General features: G+C 33.2%; 1 pseudogene; it reads left to right on the forward strand.

The window, feature by feature from the left end:
- Nucleotides 1-21832, forward strand: part of LOC133633648 (amyloid beta precursor protein binding family B member 2-like) — a 144033-nt pseudogene that overhangs the window by 50327 nt on the left and 71874 nt on the right.

Genomic DNA, 21832 nt, shown 5'->3' on the forward strand with positions numbered 1-21832 from the left:
TGTCAAGCTTTTGTTTTGCCAAGCTGGATTTTTTGGGATGCAATTTCTCACTAAAGTGGGCACACCCCTCACATTTTTATGATATTTTCTCAAGGGACACTAATATTTGGGGTGGTTATCGTATCGGAAAACTGCTACGCGACGCAGTATTCTGACAGCTCGGCCTCAGCTCAGCTTTAAGATCTCCCAGTGAGGACTCAAGGAACTTTATTCACTCCATCAATCAATGAAAGATTAGTTTTATAGCCCTTAATCTTAGTCAGAACCCACATCCTGGGTGACCGGCTGCAACGGATGCCAAGTGGGTACAGTTCCTGCAAATTATTCATGGCAATGTGAGAGTCCAGTCCAAGCAGAGGTCTGTAGGAGGTCTGCATCCAGGTCATAGAGGAGTGGTCCACACTGGGTCATGACTCGGAACAGCTAGCACTTCCTCCGGACTGGTTTCTCTCCAGGGATTATTTGTGGCCATCTGGTAACCTCTCCTTACAGGAGGGGGGTAGGGGGAATAGAGAAGCGGCAGGTCAACTGGTTTAAAACAGAGTCTATTTGAAAACTACAGTTTGTAGATGGATTTTTCCAGTCCAAGCAGAGGTCTGTAGGAAGTCTGCATCCAGGTCATAGAGGAGTGGTCCACACTGGGTCATGACTTGGAACAGCTAGCACTTCCTCCAGACTGGTTTCTCTCCAGCGACTATTCATAGCCACCTGGTAACCTCTCCTTACAGGAGGGGGGAGAGGGGGAAAAATAGACAAGCGGCAGGTCAACTGGTCTAAAACAGAGTCTACTTGAAAACTAGAGTTTGTAGATGGATTTTTCCAGTCCAAGCAGAGGTCTGTAGGAGGACATGACTCGGAACAGCTAGCACGTCCTCCAGACTGGTATCTCTCCAGGTATTATTCGTAGCCATATGAGAAGCGGCAGGTCAACTGGTCTAAAACAGAGTCTATTTGAAAACTAAAGTTTGTAGATGAGTTTTAAGGTAGGACTTAAACGTCCCTGACATTGAGTTACACAAGGCTGGGATTTAAAAAAAATAAACATACATGCTAACTTTAGCTTACTTGGTGGTTATCGTGGTTTGATTGGTAGAGCGGCCGCCGTCCTAGTCGCTGCTGTTGGCCCTTGGGCAAGGCACTTTACCCACCTGCTCCCAGTGCCACCCACACTGGTTTAAATGTAGCTTAAAGATGTTGATAATGGGTTCCACTATGTAAAGCGCTTGGGTGTGTTGATGTAGTGTCCATAGGCCTGGTGCCGTTCTGCGTGCAAGCGAAAGTTCGACTCCAGGCATACTTGCCAACCTTGAGACCTCCAATATCGGGAGGTGGGGGGTAAGGGGTGGGGAGGGGGTGGTTGGGGTCGGGGGGCGTGGTTGGGGGCGTGGTTATTTACAGCTAGAATTCACCAACTCGAGTATTTCATATATATTTCATATATATGTATGAAATACTTGACTTTCAGTGAATTCTAGCTATATATATATATATATATATATATATATATATATATATATATATATATATATATATATATATATATATATATATATATATATATATTTATTTTATTTACATAAAAGAAATACTTGAATTTCAGTGTTCCGGTGGCTATCCATTAGATGGCAGTATTGTCCTGTTTAACTTCTCCGTTCATGATGAGTATATCATTTCGGCCACCGTGTTCAATGGAGAAGTCTGTTCTACATATTTACAGGCAACATACACCTTCCCCTTCGAACTGTCCTGGATGAACTGAAATTCTTGTTTCCATTCGTTTGAATTCGTTAGGCAAGCTGTTTATATTGTGGGAAAGCGGACGTGAGAACAGGCTGTTCCCACTCAGTCTCAGGTCCGCATTGAGCTGGAGGGGGCGTGGCCTCCAGCTCCGGCTGAATACCGGGAGTTTGTCGGGAGAAAATCTCTGCCGGGAGGTTGTCGGGAGAGGCGCTGAATACCGGGATTCTCCCGCTAAAAACGGGAGGGTTGGCAAGTATGACTCCAGGTGTCATTGAGGAGGGAGGGAGGTCAAAAGCGTCCATCATTGAGGAGTCCTCGGGGGGATGTTTTCAGAACAGCCTGCTCCTGTTGTTGCATCAAGGCCATTCAAGGGAGTCAAATCGTAGATTAGGGATTTTGTTTTTCCGCGAGCAGACATTACAATGGCTTGTCTGTTCTATTCCATGCCGGCTCTCATGTCCAATTTTTCCCTTTCTACCAGCTTTTCCATGATGTGATCCATCTTGCGATTCAGTTCAGAAATTGCCCCAGACTGTGATCCCACAGCCCGGCCCAATCCTTCCATTGAGACGAACAGCCTTTGGGCTCCTTGAGTCAATCAATCAATCAATCAATGTTGATTTATATAGCCCTACATCAAAAGTGTCTCAAAGGGCTGCACAAGCCACAAAGGCGTCCTCGGTACAGAGGAGTGGCTGCCATCGTCTTACGAATTTGACGATACACCCGAGCAATGCCCAGCCCAATCAGCGGGTGCCCCGCGATCACGGTTCCAAATAGGTAGATGTCTTCCACGTCCTTGATGGAAAGGACTGAGAGGCACATGATTCTCCATTTGTCCCAGGAATCTCTCACAGGCAGCCAGGCTCCTCGGAACCTCTTTTCCTCGTCGAAAAGATTTTGTCAATTGAGTCGAGAGTCCAGCTGACCATTTCCATGTCTGATGTTTAGATTTGGAGGACAGCGCAAAGATAAGAGGCTTCAAAAAAGTGTAGACGGGACAAAACAAAGATAGCAAGCAGGGAGAAGAAGGGAGGCGGGAAAAATGCGACTGAATAAGATTGATTAGTATGGCGGTACTATACTCGTACAAGCCTATTCCAGGCAATAATATTCAATAATCTAGAAACATTCCACTCCGTAGTCTCCACTTTGCTGCCTTTAATCTCACCGTTGTGGCTCCTTTGTCTTTCAGAGCGCCGCCATGATGTCAGTGGACGTGACCAACTGTAACGGGCCCTCCGCCAAGCCTCCCACCTCCCTCAGCCTGCGCTCCTCCCACAACCACGACGTCCTCAAACAGCCGGGCTCCTCCACGCCCCCCAAGTGTCGCAAAAAGTACGCGCTCACCAGCATCCAGGCCGCCATGGGGCTGGGGGACGCGGCGCCGCCGCCGTCGTCATTGTCGTCGTCGTCACCCGCCGCGTCCCCGCCGTCCCAGCCGTCGACCCCCAACAACCTCAAGCTGGCCAAGAACGGGATGAACCAGCTCCGTAAAGCCGGGCAGGATCACAATAAAAACCAGACGGACGTCAGCGAGGACGAGTGCGATTGTGAGAGTGCCACGGACGAGGCCGAGGAGCCTGACGCACACACCCAGGGGGATGCGGCGCCCAATCCGAACGCCAACACCGACCCAGACTCAAAAAGTAGCATCGACCGAAACGCGGATCTCAAACTCAACGGCAACTCCGCGGACTTTGTTTGTGACTTCAACATGGAGGTGGGACAAAGCGTGAAGGAAGCGATGTCGGTGACGAAGGCCGAGGAGGACGAGGGTCGCCAAGACCAGGAGAAGAAACCCTCGCTTCTAATCCAGAGCGAGTCTCCGGCCTCCACCGAGGAGCGCCAGACCTTTAGCAAGGACTCCCAGGTGCCGCCTCCGCCTTCCCCGCCCAGGCAGGCCAGCCCGGACGACGCGGCCCTGCTCTCCGCCTCCTCTTCCTCGTCCCCGGAGACCAAGAAGGACCGGCGGTCCGGTCCCAAGACGGACTGCGCCCTCAACCGGATCCAGAATTTGAACCCGAGCGACGAAGAGCTGAGTTGGACCACCTTGTCCCAGGAGAGCAACTCCCCCGAGGAGACCGGTACGCACACATCTTGCATTTTCTCATGAGGTCTGCTTCCATTTCTGTGTTTGGGCCCCGCACAATAACAAACTGTCAAAAAGCAACAAACAAAACATTCCATAGAGCCTGTAAATCCCCTTCAAGCCCCCTGGGACAATGAGTCCTTCCATGGCCAGTGGGATTGTCTGCATCCTGTGTGTGTGTGTGTGTGTGTGTGTGTGTGTGTGTGTGTGTGTGTGTGTGTGTGTGTGTGTGTGTGTGTGTGTGTGTGTGTGTGTGTGTGTGTGGCGTGGTGCGTGCGTGTGTGTGTGTGTGTGTGTGTGTGTGTGTGTGTGTATGTGTGTGTGTGTGTGTGTGTGTGTGTGTGTGTGTGTGTCTTGTATTTCCACCCTTCTTGAGACATGAAGAAGGAAAAGTATCTTCCATATGAGGAGGTGTGAACAAGTGATGACATAAATCAATAACATTGCATCTAATAGACAATGTCTCATTTAGGGTTAGGGTTAGGGTTAGGTTTGGGGTTAGGGTTAGGGTTGGTTAGGGTTAGGGTTAGGGTACCTTAACCCCTAACCCTAACCCTATCTATCAAAATGGTCCCAAATTTTCACATTGACTGTGTGTCGCTTTTAAAAGTGCTCCCCCTCTGGCCAACATATGAAATAACAAGTGTGTGTAAGAAATTCAAATGCGCCCCCTTTGGTCAAAATTAATTTAAAATATAAAATAAATATGTATATAGAGACTTACTGTAATAACTTGAAGTAAATCATGAAGATTTAAAACCAATTACAAACAAAAACACACAAAAAAGTAAATTAATTAAAAGCAGTCTTTTTTTCACAGTGTGGACTTTTTTCTTATAAAATTGGGAACAATCTCTCATATTTTTTCTGTTTCTGTAATATTGCAATATTTTCTCATAAAATTACTACTTTTTTTATGTAAAATTATTACTTTTTAATGCCAAATGGTGACATTTGTCAAATAAAATTCAGACTTTTATCACAATATTGCCTTTTTTTTTTTTTTAAAGTGCTCCCCCTCTGGCCAACATATGTAATAACAAGTGTGTGTAAGAAATTGAAATGCGCCCCCTTTGGCCAAAATTAATTAAAAAAATAAAATAAATATGTAAATAGAGATATACTGTAATAACTTGAAGTAAATCATAAAGATTAAAAACCAATTACAAAAAAAAAGAAAAGAAAAGTAAATTAATTAAAAGCAGTCTTTTTCTCACAATGTGTCGACTTTTTTCTTATAAAATTGGGAACAATTTCTCATATGTTTTCTGTTTCTGTAATATTGCAATATTTTCTTGTAAATTTAGTACTTTTTTTAATGTAAAATTAGTACTTTTTAATGCCAAATGGTGACATTTGTAATATAGAATTCTGACTTTTATCACAATATTGCCAATTTTTTAAAAAGTGCTCCCCCTCTGGTCAACATATGAAATAACAAGTGTGTGTAAGAAATTGAAATGCACCCCCTTTGGCCAAAATTAATTAAAAAAATAAAATAAATATGTAAATAGAGATATACTGTAATAACTTGAAGTAAATCATGAAGATTAAAAACCAATTATAAACAAGACAAAACAAAAAAAGGAAATTAATTAAAAGCAGTCTTTTTCTCACAGTGTCAACTTTTTTCTTATAAAATTGGGAACAATTTCTCATATGTTTTCTGTTTCTGTAATATTGCAATATTTTCTTGTAAAATTACTACTTTTTTAAATGTAAAATTAGTACTTTTTAATGCCAAATGGTGACATTTGTAATATAGAATTCTGACTTTTATCACAATATTGCCAATTTTTTAAAAAGTGCTCCCCCTCTGGCCAACATATGAAATAACAAGTGTGTGTAAGAAATTGAAATGCGCCCCCTTAGGCCAAAATTAATATTAAAAAAATTTAATAATATGTATATAAAGACAAACTGTAATAATTTGAAGTAAAAAATTAAGATAAAAAAACAATTACAAAAAAAAAAGTAAATAAATGAATAGCAGTCTTTTTCTCAGTGTCGACTTTTTTCTTATAAAATTGGGAACAATTTCTCATATTCTTTCTGTTTCTGCAATATTGCAATATTTTCTCATAAAATTTTAACTTCTTTTAAATGTAAAATTATTACTTTTTAATGCCAAATGGTGACATTTGTCATATGAAATTCAGACTTTTATTGCAATGTTGCCAATTTTTAAAAAAAGTGCTCCCCCTCTGGCCAACATATGAAATAACAAGTGTGTGTAAGAAATGGAAATGCGACTCCTTTGGCTAAAATTAATTTAAAAAAAAAATAAAATAATATGTATACAGAGACTTACTGTAATAATTTGAAGTAAATAATGAAAATTAAAAACCAATTACAAACAAAAAAAGTAAATTAATTAAAATCAGTCTTTTTCTCACAGTGTCGACTTTTTTCTTATAAAATTTGGAACAATTTCTCATATTTTTTCTGTTTCTGTAATATTGCAATATTTTCTCATAAAATTACTACTTTTTTTATGTAAAATTATTAGTTTTTAATGCCAAATGGTGACATTTGTCAAATAAAATTCTAAATATTATCACAATATTGCCTTTTTTTTTTTTAAAGTGCTCCCCCTCTGGCCAACATATGTAATAACAAGTGTGTGTAAGAAATTGAAATGCGCCCCCTTTGGCCAAAATTAATTAAAAAAATAAAATAAATATGTAAATAGAGACATACTGTAATAATTTGAAGTAAAAAATTAAGATAAAAAAACAATTAAAAAAAAAAAAGTAAATGATTTAAAAGCAGTCTTTTTTCTTATAAAATTGGAAACAATTTCTCATATTTTTTCTGTTTCTGTAATATTGCAATATTTTCTCATAAAATTTTAACTTTTTTTAAATGTAAAATTATTACTTTTTAATGCCAAATGGTGACATTTGTCATATGAAATTCAGACTTTTATTGCAATATTGCCAATTTTTTAAAAAAGTGCTCCCCCTCTGGCCAACATATGAAATAACAAGTGTGTGTAAGAAATTGAAATGCGACTCCTTTGGCCAAAATTAATTTAAAAAAAATTAAAAATAATATGTATACAGAGACTTACTGTAATAATTTGAAGTAAATAATGAAGATTAAAAACCAATTACAAACAACAAAACAAAAAAAGTAAATTAATTAAAAGCAGTCTTTTTCTCACAGTGTCGACTTTTTTCTTATAAAATTGGGAACAATTTCTCATATTTTTTCTGTTTCTATTGCAATATTTACTCATAAAATTACTACTTTTTTAATGTAAAATTATTACTTTTTAATACCAAATGGTGACATTTGTCATATAAAATTCTGACTTTTATCACAATATTGCCAATTTTTTTTTTTATAGTGCTCCCCCTCTGGCCAACATATGTAATAAGTGTGTGTAAGAAATTTAAATGCGCCCCCTTTGGCCAAAATTAATATTAAAATAAATATATTAATTAATGTAATGTTTATAGAGACATACTGTAATAACTTGAAGTAAATCATGAAGATTGAAAACCAATTACAAACAACAAAACAAAAAAAGTAAATTAATTAAAAGCAGTCTTTTTCTCACAGTGTCGACTTTTTTCTTATAAAATTGGGAACAATTTCTCATATTTTTTCTGTTTCTATTGCAATATTTTCTCATAAAATTACTACTTTTTTTATGTAAAATTATTTCTTTTTAATACCAAATGGTGACATTTGTCATATAAAATTCTGACTTTTATCACAATATTGCCAATTTTTTTTTTTATAGTGCTCCCCCTCTGGCCAACATATGTAATAAGTGTGTGTAAGACATTTAAATGCGCCCCCTTTGGCCAAAATTAATTAAAATAAATATGTAAATAGAGATATACTGTAATAACTCGAAGTAAATAATGAAAATTAAAAACCAATTACAAACAAAACAATAAAAAAGTAAATGAATTAAAAGCAGTCTTTTTTCTCATTGTCGACTTATTTCTTATAAAATTTGGAACAATTTCTAATTTTTTCTGTTTCTGTAATATTGCAATATTTTCTCATACAATTATTACTTTTTTTTTAATGTAAAAATGATAACTTCTTAATGCCAAATGGTGACATTTGTCATATAAAATTCTGACTTTTATCACAATATTGCCAATTTTTTTAAAAAAGTGCTCCCCCTCTGGCCAACATATTAAATAACAAGTGTGTGTAAGAAATTGAAATGCGCCCCCTTTGGCCAAAATTAATATTAAAAAAATGTAATAATATGTATATAAAGACAAACTGTAATAATTTGAAGTAAAAAATTAAGATTACAAACCAATTACAAACAAAAAACAAAACAAAACAATTGTACTAAAAGGGTCTATGTTCATTCTATTTGGAATTCTCAAATGCAAATCAAAAAACTAATTTTGGGACATTTTTTCTATTTTAATTTCTGAAACAAAAGTTGGACAAGTATTTAATGAGACTTTTTAAAAGGGACAATAGGACTCCTGCTGAACAAAGATGTTAGCTTTATGCTAAAAACATGCTAAACGCAGAGGAAAAGCTCAAATACTGCTCCCGGTTCAATTTGTGTTTTTTGCATTTTGCATAAACATGAATTGGATTTTCGTGTTTATCTGGAAAAATAAAAATCCATAAAAGGAAAACAACACAATATCCAATTTTATGGCAATATCTTAATGAAAATCAACCCTTTTTTGTTTGTTTTCAAATCTGCCTTATATAATAAAAATTGAAAAACTTTGTTTTTTGGTTTTGCATTTCACAATTGGAAATAGAATGGACGGAAGGTAAACGGACCTAAAAACTTACCTTTTTTATATTTGCATAGTATGTATATATTGTTATTGTTGTAATGTTGCATTTTTCGGAGGTCTCAAGAAGGCAGGAAACACAAGAATGTGTGTATGGGAAGTTTCCGGCCAGTCGTGAGTTAAATGTGCAGCAGACTTGATATCACTTCATCCACAATCGCCACATGCTTTTTGTTGCTCTTATTCCGCAGAGGAAGAGACTATTTTGGCTCCTGCTAACTCTTATGATGGAGTCTATCGCAGCACATTTCTCATTTGTGGTCTTTTATTTAAGAGAATTGGAAAGAAGAAATGAGGATGCCAGGCCTCAATCCAGCGCCAGGTTTCATCTCTTTCTGGACGCTCGTCTCTTGCCCATCCAGGCAGATTTTATTTTTCCTTCAACTTTTTTGTGCTGACATTCTGTTTAGTTTGGCAAAATACGAGCGAAGAGGCGAGCGCAGTTAGAAAGCAGTCCAGTTTATAAAGTCAGTAAATATGTCCCTGGACACATGAGGACTTTGAATATGAACAATGTATCATCCTGTGACTACTTGGTATCGTCGGATCGATACCTAAATGTGTGGTATCATCCACAACGAATGTAAAGTATCAAAGAATAATAGAATAGAATAGAATAGAATAGAATAGAAAGTACTTTATTGATCCCTGGGGGAAATTCAGCACCACAGTTCGCTCACAATAGACAATAAACACTTAGGTATTTTTTACATGTGAATAATATAAATACAGTCTATTATACAGAATTATTCACATGTGAATAATATAAATACAGTCTATTATACAGCATTATTCACATGTGAATAATATAAATACAGTCTATTATACAGCATTATTCACATGTGAATAATGCTGTATAATAGACTATATTATTCACATGTGAATAATGCTGTATAATAGACTATATTATTCACATGTGAATAATGCTGTATAATAGACTGTATTTATATTATTCACATGTGAATAATGCTGTATAATAGACTGTATTTATATTATTCACATGTGAATAATGCTGTATAATAGACTGTATTTATATTATTCACATGTGAATAATATAAATACAGTCTATTATACAGCATTATTCACATGTGAATAATGCTGTATAACAGACTGTATTTATATTATTCACATGTGAATAATGCTGTATAATAGACTATATTATTCACATGTGAATAATGCTGTATAATAGACTGTATTTATATTATTCACATGTGAATAATGCTGTATAATAGACTGTATTTATATTATTCACATGTGAATAATGCTGTATAATAGTCTGTATTTATATTATTCACATGTGAATAATGCTGTATAATAGACTATATTATTCACATGTGAATAATGCTGTATAATAGACTGTATTTATATTATTCACATGTGAATAATGCTGTATAATAGACTGTATTTATATTATTCACATGTGAATAATGCTGTATAATAGACTATATTATTCACATGTGAATAATGCTGTATAATAGACTATATTATTCACATGTGAATAATGCTGTATAATAGACTGTATTTATATTATTCACATGTGAATAATGCTGTATAATAGACTGTATTTATATTATTCACATGTGAATAATGCTGTATAATAGACTGTATTTATATTATTCACATGTGAATAATATAAATACAGTCTATTATACAGCATTATTCACATGTGAATAATGCTGTATAACAGACTGTATTTATATTATTCACATGTGAATAATGCTGTATAATAGACTATATTATTCACATGTGAATAATGCTGTATAATAGACTGTATTTATATTATTCACATGTGAATAATGCTGTATAATAGACTGTATTTATATTATTCACATGTGAATAATGCTGTATAATAGACTATATTATTCACATGTGAATAATGCTGTATAATAGACTGTATTTATATTATTCACATGTGAATAATGCTGTATAATAGACTGTATTTATATTATTCACATGTGAATAATGCTGTATAATAGACTGTATTTATATTATTCACATGTGAATAATGCTGTATAATAGACTGTATTTATATTATTCACATGTGAATAATGCTGTATAATAGACTGTATTTATGTTATTCACATGTGAATAATGCTGTATAATAGACTGTATTTATGTTATTCACATGTGAATAATGCTGTATAATAGACTGTATTTATGTTATTCACATGTGAATAATGCTGTATAATAGACTGTATTTATATTATTTACATGTGAATAATGTTGTATAATAGACTGTATGAGTTCACTTTGCTCGGATGTCCTTCGTGGCAGGGAGTTGATATGATGTGTGGACATCTCTGCTGGGCTTTTGGCTCTGTGACATGACGGTGGTTGAATCCAGGTGGAAACAGACAATGTTGGTTCTCAGCTTAGCGGTCTTGTTGTCACTGAGACTGAACAACTTCTGCTGCTTGCAGTTCAGTTCACATTGTTGCAAGTAAAAATGTCCACTGTTTACTTTCTTCTGCCAAAGGTCAGTCCAGTCATGTGTTTGTCACGGTCGTGTCACAACATTCCGATGACATTCCCTTTCGACCCCGGGGCCTTAGAAAGCCTCTTAAAGTTCCTAAACCCATCGCTGGTCTTACGAGTTGCAGCTCTCAGCTTGAAGCTCAATAGCTGCTTCATTTCTGACACAATTCCTCCTCACTTGTCTTTTTAGGGACTTTTTGTACAAAAGCTCCAAAAGCTGTATGTACCTTTCAGCATGAATGGTGCCTTCACAGATGTGTAAGTTACCCATGTCTTGACCACTAATACACCCCCATACCATCACACATGTGTAAGTTACCCATGTCTTGGCCACTAATACACCCCCATACCATCACACATGCTGACTTTTACACTTTCACCCTAGAACAATCCGGATGGTTCTTTTCCTCTTTGGTCCACAGTTTCCAAAAAACAAATTTGAAATGTGGACTCGTCAGACCACAGAACACTTTTCCACTTTGCATCAGTCCATCTTAGATGAGCTCGGGCCCAGCGAAGCCGGCGGCGTTTCTGGGTGTTGTTGATAAATGGCTTTGGCTTTGCATATGTTATTATGAATGTTACTACATGACATATATACTTACATCATGTATATATTACATGTTATTATGAATGTTACTACATGACATATATACTTACATCATGTATATATTACATGTTATTATGAATGTCACTACATGACATATATACTTACATCATGTATATATTACATGTTATTATGAATGTTACTACATGACATATATACTTACATCATGTATATATTACATGTTATTATGAATGCTACTACATGACATATATACTTACATCATGTATATATTACATGTTATTATGAATGTCACTACATGACATATATACTTACATCATGTATATATTACATGTTATTATGAATGTTACTACATGACATATATACTTACATCATGTATATATTACATGTTATTATGAATGTTACTACATGACATATATACTTACATCATGTATATATTACATGTTATTATGAATGTTACTACATGACATATATACTTACATCATGTCTATATTACATGTTATTATGAATGTTACTACATGACATATATACTTACATCATGTCTATATTACATGTTATTATGAATGTTACTAGATACTACATATATACTTACATCATGTATATATTACATGTTATTATGAATGTTACATGACATATATACTTACATCATGTATATATTACATGTTATTATGAATGTTACTGGATACTACATATATACTTACATCATGTATATATTACATGTTATTATGAATGTTACTAGATACTACATATATACTTACATCATGTATATATTACATGTTATTATGAATGTTACTACATGACATATATACTTACATCATATATATTACATGTTATTATGAATGTTACTACATGACATATATACTTACATCATGTATATATTACATGTTATTATGAATGTTACTACATGACATATATACTTACATCATGTCTATATTACATGTTATTATGAATGTTACTAGATACTACATATATACTTACATCATGTATATATTACATGTTATTATGAATGTTACTAGATACTACATATATACTTACATCATGTATATATTACATGTTATTATGAATGTTACTAGATACTACATATATACTTACATCATGTATATATTACATGTTATTATGAATGTTACATGACATATATACTTACATCATGTATATATTACATGTTATTATGAATGTTACTACATGACATATATACTTACATCATGTATATATTACATGTTATTATGAATGTTACTACATGACATATATACTTACATCATGTATATATTACATGTTATTATGAATGTTACTGGATACTACATATATACTTACATCATGTATATATTACATGTTATTATGAATGTTACTACATGACATATATACTTACATCATGTATATATTACATGTTATTATGAATGTTACATGCCATATATACTTACATCATGTATATAAAACGCTGATGGAGCATTTTATAGTTGTAATAGTGTGACTCTCATTACCTCAACTGTTAGCTGACTTCTGCTAGTGTTATTTTACTAGTTAGAATGCACACCAAAAGAACAACACGTGTGTTCCTGTCTTACATAACAAGGACTGTGAATAGTAGACAATTTAAAAGTAGTGCGATCCTCTCTAACACACACACTTGTATCGTCTGCTGACACAGCCATGTTGTTTTCCCAGGTGTGTGTCACATTCCTCAAGGGATGTTGCGGTTCGGGGGGGGGGGCTATGACATGGCTTTCGCACTGGCAAGCCAAAACAAACACACACACACACACACACACACTTATGCAGAGTTGTGCGAGAGGTCTCAGGACACGTCGGAGCCATTTTTCCTTTTTTTAGGATGGGTCACGACTTCGTCCTCCTAAAGCGTGAAAGATGATGGAGGGCTGGTTGCCGGGCAACCACGTGAGGCGAAGACATTTGTGATAAACATTCAGTGCGCAGCCAACCTCCATCTTTTGCCGTCTCTCTCTCTCTCGCCCCTTCTCGGCGTCCTCTCTCCCTCCCTCGCCTCCTTCCCGCCGTCCTCTCTAGTCTCCTTCCTGGCGTCCTCCCTCGCTTCCTTCCCGCCGTCTCCTTCTGGACTTCCGACTTGTTTTTTCCCCGCCGTGGTTGCCGTATGAGGCAGCCGGCAGCCTCCACAATGATGCTGGGGAAGGACTACATGCTGGCTATTGTCATTGTCAATTACGAGGGTACGTGTGTGTGTGTGACTTGTGACTTAGAACCGTGCATGTGTGTTTACCTTTTGAGTTTATGTTGTCATTCATGTCCCTTCCCCCTGAGAGCTGCATGCTGACTGCAGCGTGACTCAATACACGTATTTACATCAATTATCACGTGTGAGGATGGGCCACATGCTGAAGGTGATGCTGCAAACTCGGTGTGAATGTGTCTTCATCCACATCCACCTGTCTGCTACACACACACACACACACACACACACACACACACACACACACACACACACACACACACACTTGTAGTGGATCCACGCACTGACCTAGTTTTGTACCAGACCCAGGAGGACTCGCTCACTTTTTCACTTCTACAATGTAGAGCAGTACCAGTACCAACATATATTTCCATACTTTTCGGTACTTTTCTAAATAAATATAAACAATATTGTTTACCATCACAAAATCTTTTTTAAATGTTTTCAATACCAAAATATATTTCCATACTTTTTGGTACTTTTCTAAATAAATATAAACAATATTGTTTACCATCACAAAATCTTTTTAAAATGTTTTCAATACCAAAATATATTTCCATACTTTTTGGTACTTTTCTAAATAAATATAAACAATATTGTTTACTATCACAAAATCTTTAAAAAAAATGTTCAGTACCAAAATATATTTTCATACTTTTCGGTACTTTTCTAAATAAATATAAACAATATTGTTTACTATCACAAAATCTTTTAAAAAAATTTTTCAGTACCAAAATAAATTTCCGTACTTTTCAGTACTTTTCTAAATAAATAATAACAATATTGTTTACTATCACAAAATCTTTTTTAAAATTTTTTCAGTACCAAAATATATTTCCATACTTTTCGGTACTTTTCTAAATAAATATAAACAATATTGTTTACTATCACAAAATCTTAAAAAAAAAATGTCAGTACCAAAATATATTTCCATACTTTTTGGTACTTTTCTAAATAAATATAAACAATATTGTTTACTATCACAAAATCTTTTTAAAAAATTTTCAGTACCAAAATATATTTTCATACTTTTCGGTACATTTCTGAATAAATATAAACAATATTGTTTACTATCACAAAATCTTTTTTAAATTTTTTCAATACCAAAATATATTTCCATACTTTTTGGTACTTTTCTAAATAAATATAAACAATATTGTTTACTATCACAAAATCTTTTTAAAAAAATGTCAGTACCAAAATATATTTTCATACTTTTCGGTACTTTTCTAAATAAATATAAACAATATTGTGTACTATCACAAAATCTTTTTTAAATTTTTTCAATACCAAAATATATTTCCATACTTTTTGGTACTTTTCTAAATAAATATAAACAATATTGTTTAATATCACAAAATCTTTTAAAAAATGTTTTCAGTAACATACTTTTCGGTACTTTTTTAAATAAATATAAACAATATTGTTTACTATCACAAAATCTTTTTTTTTTTTTTTTTTTTCAGTACCAAAATATATTTCCATACTTTTCAGTACTTTTCAAAATAAATATAAACAATATTGTTTACTATCACAAAATCTTTAATTTTTATTTTTTCAGTACCAAAATATATTTCCATACTTTTCAGTACTTTTCTAAATAAATATAAACAATATTGTTTACTATCACAAAATCTTTAAAAAAAAATTTCAGTACCAAAATATATTTTTATACTTTTGGGTACTTTTCTAAATAAATATAAACAATATTGTTTACTATCACAAAATCTTTCTTTTTAAAAAAATTTTCAGTACCAAAATATATTTCCATACTTTTCAGTACTTTTCAAAATAAATATAAACAATATTTTTTACTATCACAAAATATTTTTTAAATTTTTTCAGTACCAAAATATATTTCCATACTTTTCGGTACTTTTCTAAATAAATATAAACAATATTGTTTACTATCACAAAATCTTTTTTAAAAATTTTCAGTACCAAAATATATTTTCATACTTTTCTAAATAAATATAAACAAAATTGTTTACTATCACAAAATCTTTAAAAAAAAAATTCAGTACCAAAATATATTTCCATACTTTTCGGTACTTTTCTAAATAAATATAAACAATATTGTTTACTATCACAAAATCTTTTTAAAATGTTTTCAGTACCAAAATATATTTCCATACTTTTCAGTACTTTTCTAAATAAATATAAACAATATTGTTTACTATCACAAAATCTTTTCAAAAATTTTTCAATACCAAAATATATTTCCATACTTTTTGGTACTTTTCTAAATAAATATAAACAATATTGTTTACTATCACAAAATCTTTAAAAAAAAATGTCAGTACCAAAATATATTTTCATACTTTTCGGTACTTTTCTAAATAAATATAAACAATATTGTTTACTATCACAAAATCTTTTTTTAAAAAATGTTTCAGTACCAAAATATATTTTCATACTTTTTGGTACTTTTCTAAATAAATATAAACAATATTGTTTACTATCACAAAATCTTTAAAAAAAAAATTCAGTACCAAAATATATTTCCATACTTTTCGGTACTTTTCTAAATAAATATAAACAATATTGTTTACTATCACAAAATCTTTTTAAAATTTTTCCAGTACCAAAATATATTTTCATACTTTTCGGTACTTTTCTAAATAAATATAAACAAAATTGTTTACTATCACAAAATCTTTAAAAAAAAAATTCAGTACCAAAATATATTTCCATACTTTTCGGTACTTTTCTAAATAAATATAAACAATATTGTTTACTATCACAAAATCTTTTTAAAATTTTTCCAGTACCAAAATATATTTTCACTCCGGTTGAAAAAAACAAGGGAAAAGTGTTACCGATAAATGGAAGGTCAATTAAGCACAAACAATAAAACACCCTATCAGTGTTTTTGCCTTTTTAAAAAAAATAAATAATTATAAAATAGTTTTTATTATTGCTGTCAGCAAAGAAAAATTCATAAATTAGCTGCTCGGTTTTATAAGCCGCAGAGTATAAAGCGTGGGGAAAAAGTGGGGGCTTATAGCCTGGAATTCAGGGTAATATACATGCTGTACACTGACTACTCTAAAGTATATTGAAGTGTACTTTGAGAAGATATAATGACTGTTCAAATGTGAAGGTGGACTATGAGATTGTGTGTGTGTGTGTGTGTGTGTGTGTGTGTGTGTGTGTGTGTGTGTGTGTGTGTGTGTGTGTGTGTGTGTGTGTGTGTGTGTGTGTGTGTGTGTGTGTGTGTGTGTGTGTGTGTGTGTGTGTGTGTGTGTGTGTGTGTGTGTGTGTGTGTGCGTGTATGTGTGTGTGTGTGTGTGCGTGTGTATGCTTGTCCTTCCTTTTATTGCGCAATATGCAGCCACCTGAGGGTCCTGCTTTCATGGCCTAATAATAATAAATGTGTGCATGGATGAGTTGGCTGCAGATGAAGCCCATCAAACAAGTTTGGGATCAACTCAGGGACGAGTGATGAGAGAACTGCAGGCGACCTCTGACCTTACATGTTCCCCTCAAGCAGGGGTCGGCAACCCCAAATGTTGAAAGAGCCACATTGGACCAAAAAATACAAACAACTAATCTGTCTGGAGCCGCAAAAACTTAAAAGTCTTATATAAGTGTTATAATGAAGGCAACTCATGATGTAAGTGTCTATATTAGTTATATTAGCCTACTATCAAAATGACTTTAAAAGTCTTATATAATTGTTATAATGAAGACAACACATGATGTAAGTGTCTATATTAGCCTACTATCAAAATGACTTTAAAAGTCTTATATAAGTGTTATAATGAAGGCAACACATGATGTAAGTGTCTATATTAGCCTACAATCAAAATGACTTTAAAAGTCTTATATAAGTGTTATAATGAAGACAACACATGATGTAAGTGTCTATATTAGCTATATTAGCCTACTATCAAAATGACTTTAAAAGTCTTATATAAGTGTTATAATGAAGACAACACATGATGTAAGTGTCTATATTAGCTATATTAGCCTACTATCAAAATGACTTTAAAAGTCTTATATAAGTGTTATAATGAAGACAACACATGATGTAAGTGTCTATATTAGTTATATTAGCCTACTATCAAAATGACTTTAAAAGTCTTATATAATTGTTATAATGAAGACAACACATGATGTAAGTGTCTATATTAGCCTACTATCAACATGACTTTAAAAGTCTTATATAAGTGTTATAATGAAGGCAACACATGATGTAAGTGTCTATATTAGCCTACAATCAAAATGACTTTAAAAGTCTTATATAAGTGTTATAATGAAGACAACACATGATGTAAGTGTCTATATTAGCTATATTAGCCTACTATCAAAATGACTTTAAAAGTCTTATATAAGTGTTATAATGAAGACAACACATGATGTAAGTGTCTATATTAGCTATATTAGCCTACTATCAAAATGACTTTAAAAGTCTTATATAAGTGTTATAATGAAGGCAACACATGATGTAAGTGTCTATATTAGTTATATTAGCCTACTATCAAAATGACTTTAAAAGTCTTATATAAGTGTTATAATGAAGACAACACATGATGTAAGTGTCTATATTAGTTATATTAGCCTACTATCAAAATGACTTTAAAAGTCTTATATAAGTGTTATAATGAAGACAACACATGATGTAAGTGTCTATATTAGCCTACTATCAAAATGACTTTAAAAGTCTTATATAAGTGTTATAATGAAGACAACACATGATGTAAGTGTCTATATTAGCCTACTATCAAAATGACTTTAAAAGTCTTATATAAGTGTTATAATGAAGACAACACATGATGTAAGTGTCTATATTAGCTATATTAGCCTACTATCAAAATGACTTTAAAAGTCTTATATAAGTGTTATAATGAAGACAACACATGATGTAAGTGTCTATATTAGCTATATTAGCCTACTATCAAAATGACTTTAAAAGTCTTATATAAGTGTTATAATGAAGACAACACATGATGTAAGTGTCTATATTAGCTATATTAGCCTACTATCAAAATGACTTTAAAAGTCTTATATAAGTGTTATAATGAAGGCAACACATGATGTAAGTGTCTATATTAGTTATATTAGCCTACTATCAAAATGACTTTAAAAGTCTTATATAAGTGTTATAATGAAGACAACACATGATGTAAGTGTCTATATTAGTTATATTAGCCTACTATCAAAATGACTTTAAAAGTCTTATATAAGTGTTATAATGAAGACAACACATGATGTAAGTGTCTATATTAGTTATATTAGCCTACTATCAAAATGACTTTAAAAGTCTTATATAAGTGTTATAATGAAGACAACACATGATGTAAGTGTCTATATTAGCCTACTATCAAAATGACTTTAAAAGTCTTATATAAGTGTTATAATGAAGACAACACATGATGTAAGTGTCTATATTAGCCTACTATCAAAATGACTTTAAAAGTCTTATATAAGTGTTATAATGAAGACAACACATGATGTAAGTGTCTATATTAGTTATATTAGCCTACTATCAAAATGACTTTAAAAGTCTTATATAAGTGTTATAATGAAGACAACACATGATGTAAGTGTCTATATTAGCCTACTATCAAAATGACTTTAAAAGTCTTATATAAGTGTTATAATGAAGACAACACATGATGTAAGTGTCTATATTAGTTATATTAGCCTACTATCAAAATGACTTTAAAAGTCTTATATAAGTGTTATAATGAAGACAACACATGATGTAAGTGTCTATATTAGCCTACTATCAAAATGACTTTAAAAGTCTTATATAAGTGTTATAATGAAGACAACACATGATGTAAGTGTCTATATTAGCCTACTATCAAAATGACTTTAAAAGTCTTATATAAGTGTTATAATGAAGACAACACATGATGTAAGTGTCTATATTAGCCTACTATCAAAATGACTTTAAAAGTCTTATATAAGTGTTATAATGAAGACAACACATGATGTAAGTGTCTATAATAGCTATATTAGCCTACTATCAAAATGACTTTAAAAGTCTTATATAAGTGTTATAATGAAGGCAACACATGATGCAAGTGTCTATATTAGCCTACTATCAAAATCTTGACGTTGAAATGTAATATTAATTCTACACATCTCCCCAGTCAGTCAAACAAGTCAGAGCTTTTCTTCCTGTCACTCCCTCCCACCAGTGACGGAGGCAGAAAGAAAGCATCTAGAAGGTTGAGGACAGAGCAGGAGTTCAACTTTTATGATGAAGCAGCTAAAAAAAAAACATGATATCCTTTTTTAAAAAAATTTTTTATTGCAGTCTAGCAAAGTTTAATTTGGCTTTGAGTTTGAGTGCAGTTTTGAAGAAGATGACTCATCTTATATTCAAGGTGGTCTTTTATTTGGGTGCATGAACCTTGGCCACCAGGACATTTCACTCCACCTTCTCAGTCGGGGCTGGCCAAGTGCTTCTCATTGAGGGCCACATTACTCACAGTCAATATATAAATATACATTTATTAACATTCGTCCCATATTACACCTTTTTTTTTTTACTTACGCCGTAAAAATCTGTCACCAGAATTTGACCGTTTTTTTTTTACAGCATATTTCTGTAAATGTTTTTTATGGTAAACACATGGTATTTATTTTGCATTTCCAGTAACATGCTGTAGAAACTTGACCATACAATCTAGTTGTTTTCTTACTATTTGATAGATAACTTGCTTTAAAAAGGCTTAACTTCAGAGTAGTAATAAAAAAAACAGACCCACTTTGGCGAATAACAGGCCACCAAAAGGGGCCAAGTTTGGGCCGTATTTTTGACCATTTTTCCTTCAAACTGGCCCCAGAACTTAGGGGTGTAAGAACCAGCAGCAACCCGGCAAACTAGACCCCAAAAGGGGCTAAGTGTTGTTATTTCAGGGCCTATTTTTTACACTTTTCCTTCAAACTGGCCACAGGGGCAGGAGGAACAGATGTCCCCAGGGTTCCGGACACTTTGGGGACACAGCAGTCCCAGGATAAGACCCCAGAATGATTTAGGGGTGTAAGAACCAGCAGCAACCCGGCAAACTAGACCCCAAAAAAGGGGCTAAGTCAGGGGTGTCCAAAGTGCGGCCCGGGGGCCATTTGCGGCCCGCAGCTAATTGTTTACCGGCCCACCACACGTTCTGCAAAAATAGCAACAACAAAAAAAAAAAACATTTAAAAAAAGTGGAATGAGGTGAAATTTAACAAGAAAAAGTTGCAATGTTTTTTTTCGTTTTTTTTGCCATTGCTAAAAATTTTTAAAAAAAGACTAAAAATCTATGTTATAATGAATTATTACTTTAAAAATATCACTTTAAAATGTTTTTTGTGGAAAAAATATTGCATATATTGTGTGGTTGCCATAAAAAAAACATCAAAGTTTTATTTGACAAAAGAGCATAATACAAACAAAATAATAGTTCAAATCAAACGTAAAATGGACAGATATATCTGAAGTTGATCTCGTAATTTAAGTGTTAAAAGTAAAAAAAAAACTAATAAAAATGTATCACTTTATGAGTGGGGCACCTTTTGGATCCCAAATATATTTAGTGGGATTTTATTTAACATTTCACTGTGATTACTCAAAAATATGAAATAATTAACATCAATGGTGTCCGGCATTATTGATCTTTTAAGGCTCTAATTACTAAATACTGCATATTTCAGTTTTACTATAAAAAACAAAGTTGTCTTTGACAGAAAAGGCATAAAACCTTTTTTTTTTTTTTTTTTACTTTATATCAACCTGAAGTTGATATAGAGATTTACTGTAAGCGTTAAATAAAAAATAATAATAATTTGACTTATTTTTTACATTTTAATGACTGAGACTAGAGATGTCCGATAATATCGGCCGGCCGATATTCTCGGCCGATATTCTCGGCCGATAAATGCTTTAAAATGTGATATCGGAAATGATCAGTATCGGGTTTTTTTATTATCGGTATCGGTTTTTTTGGGTTTTTTTCGTTTTTTAA

This window comes from Entelurus aequoreus, linkage group LG18, assembly GCF_033978785.1.
Source record: "Entelurus aequoreus isolate RoL-2023_Sb linkage group LG18, RoL_Eaeq_v1.1, whole genome shotgun sequence".
Taxonomy (NCBI): domain Eukaryota; kingdom Metazoa; phylum Chordata; class Actinopteri; order Syngnathiformes; family Syngnathidae; genus Entelurus; species Entelurus aequoreus.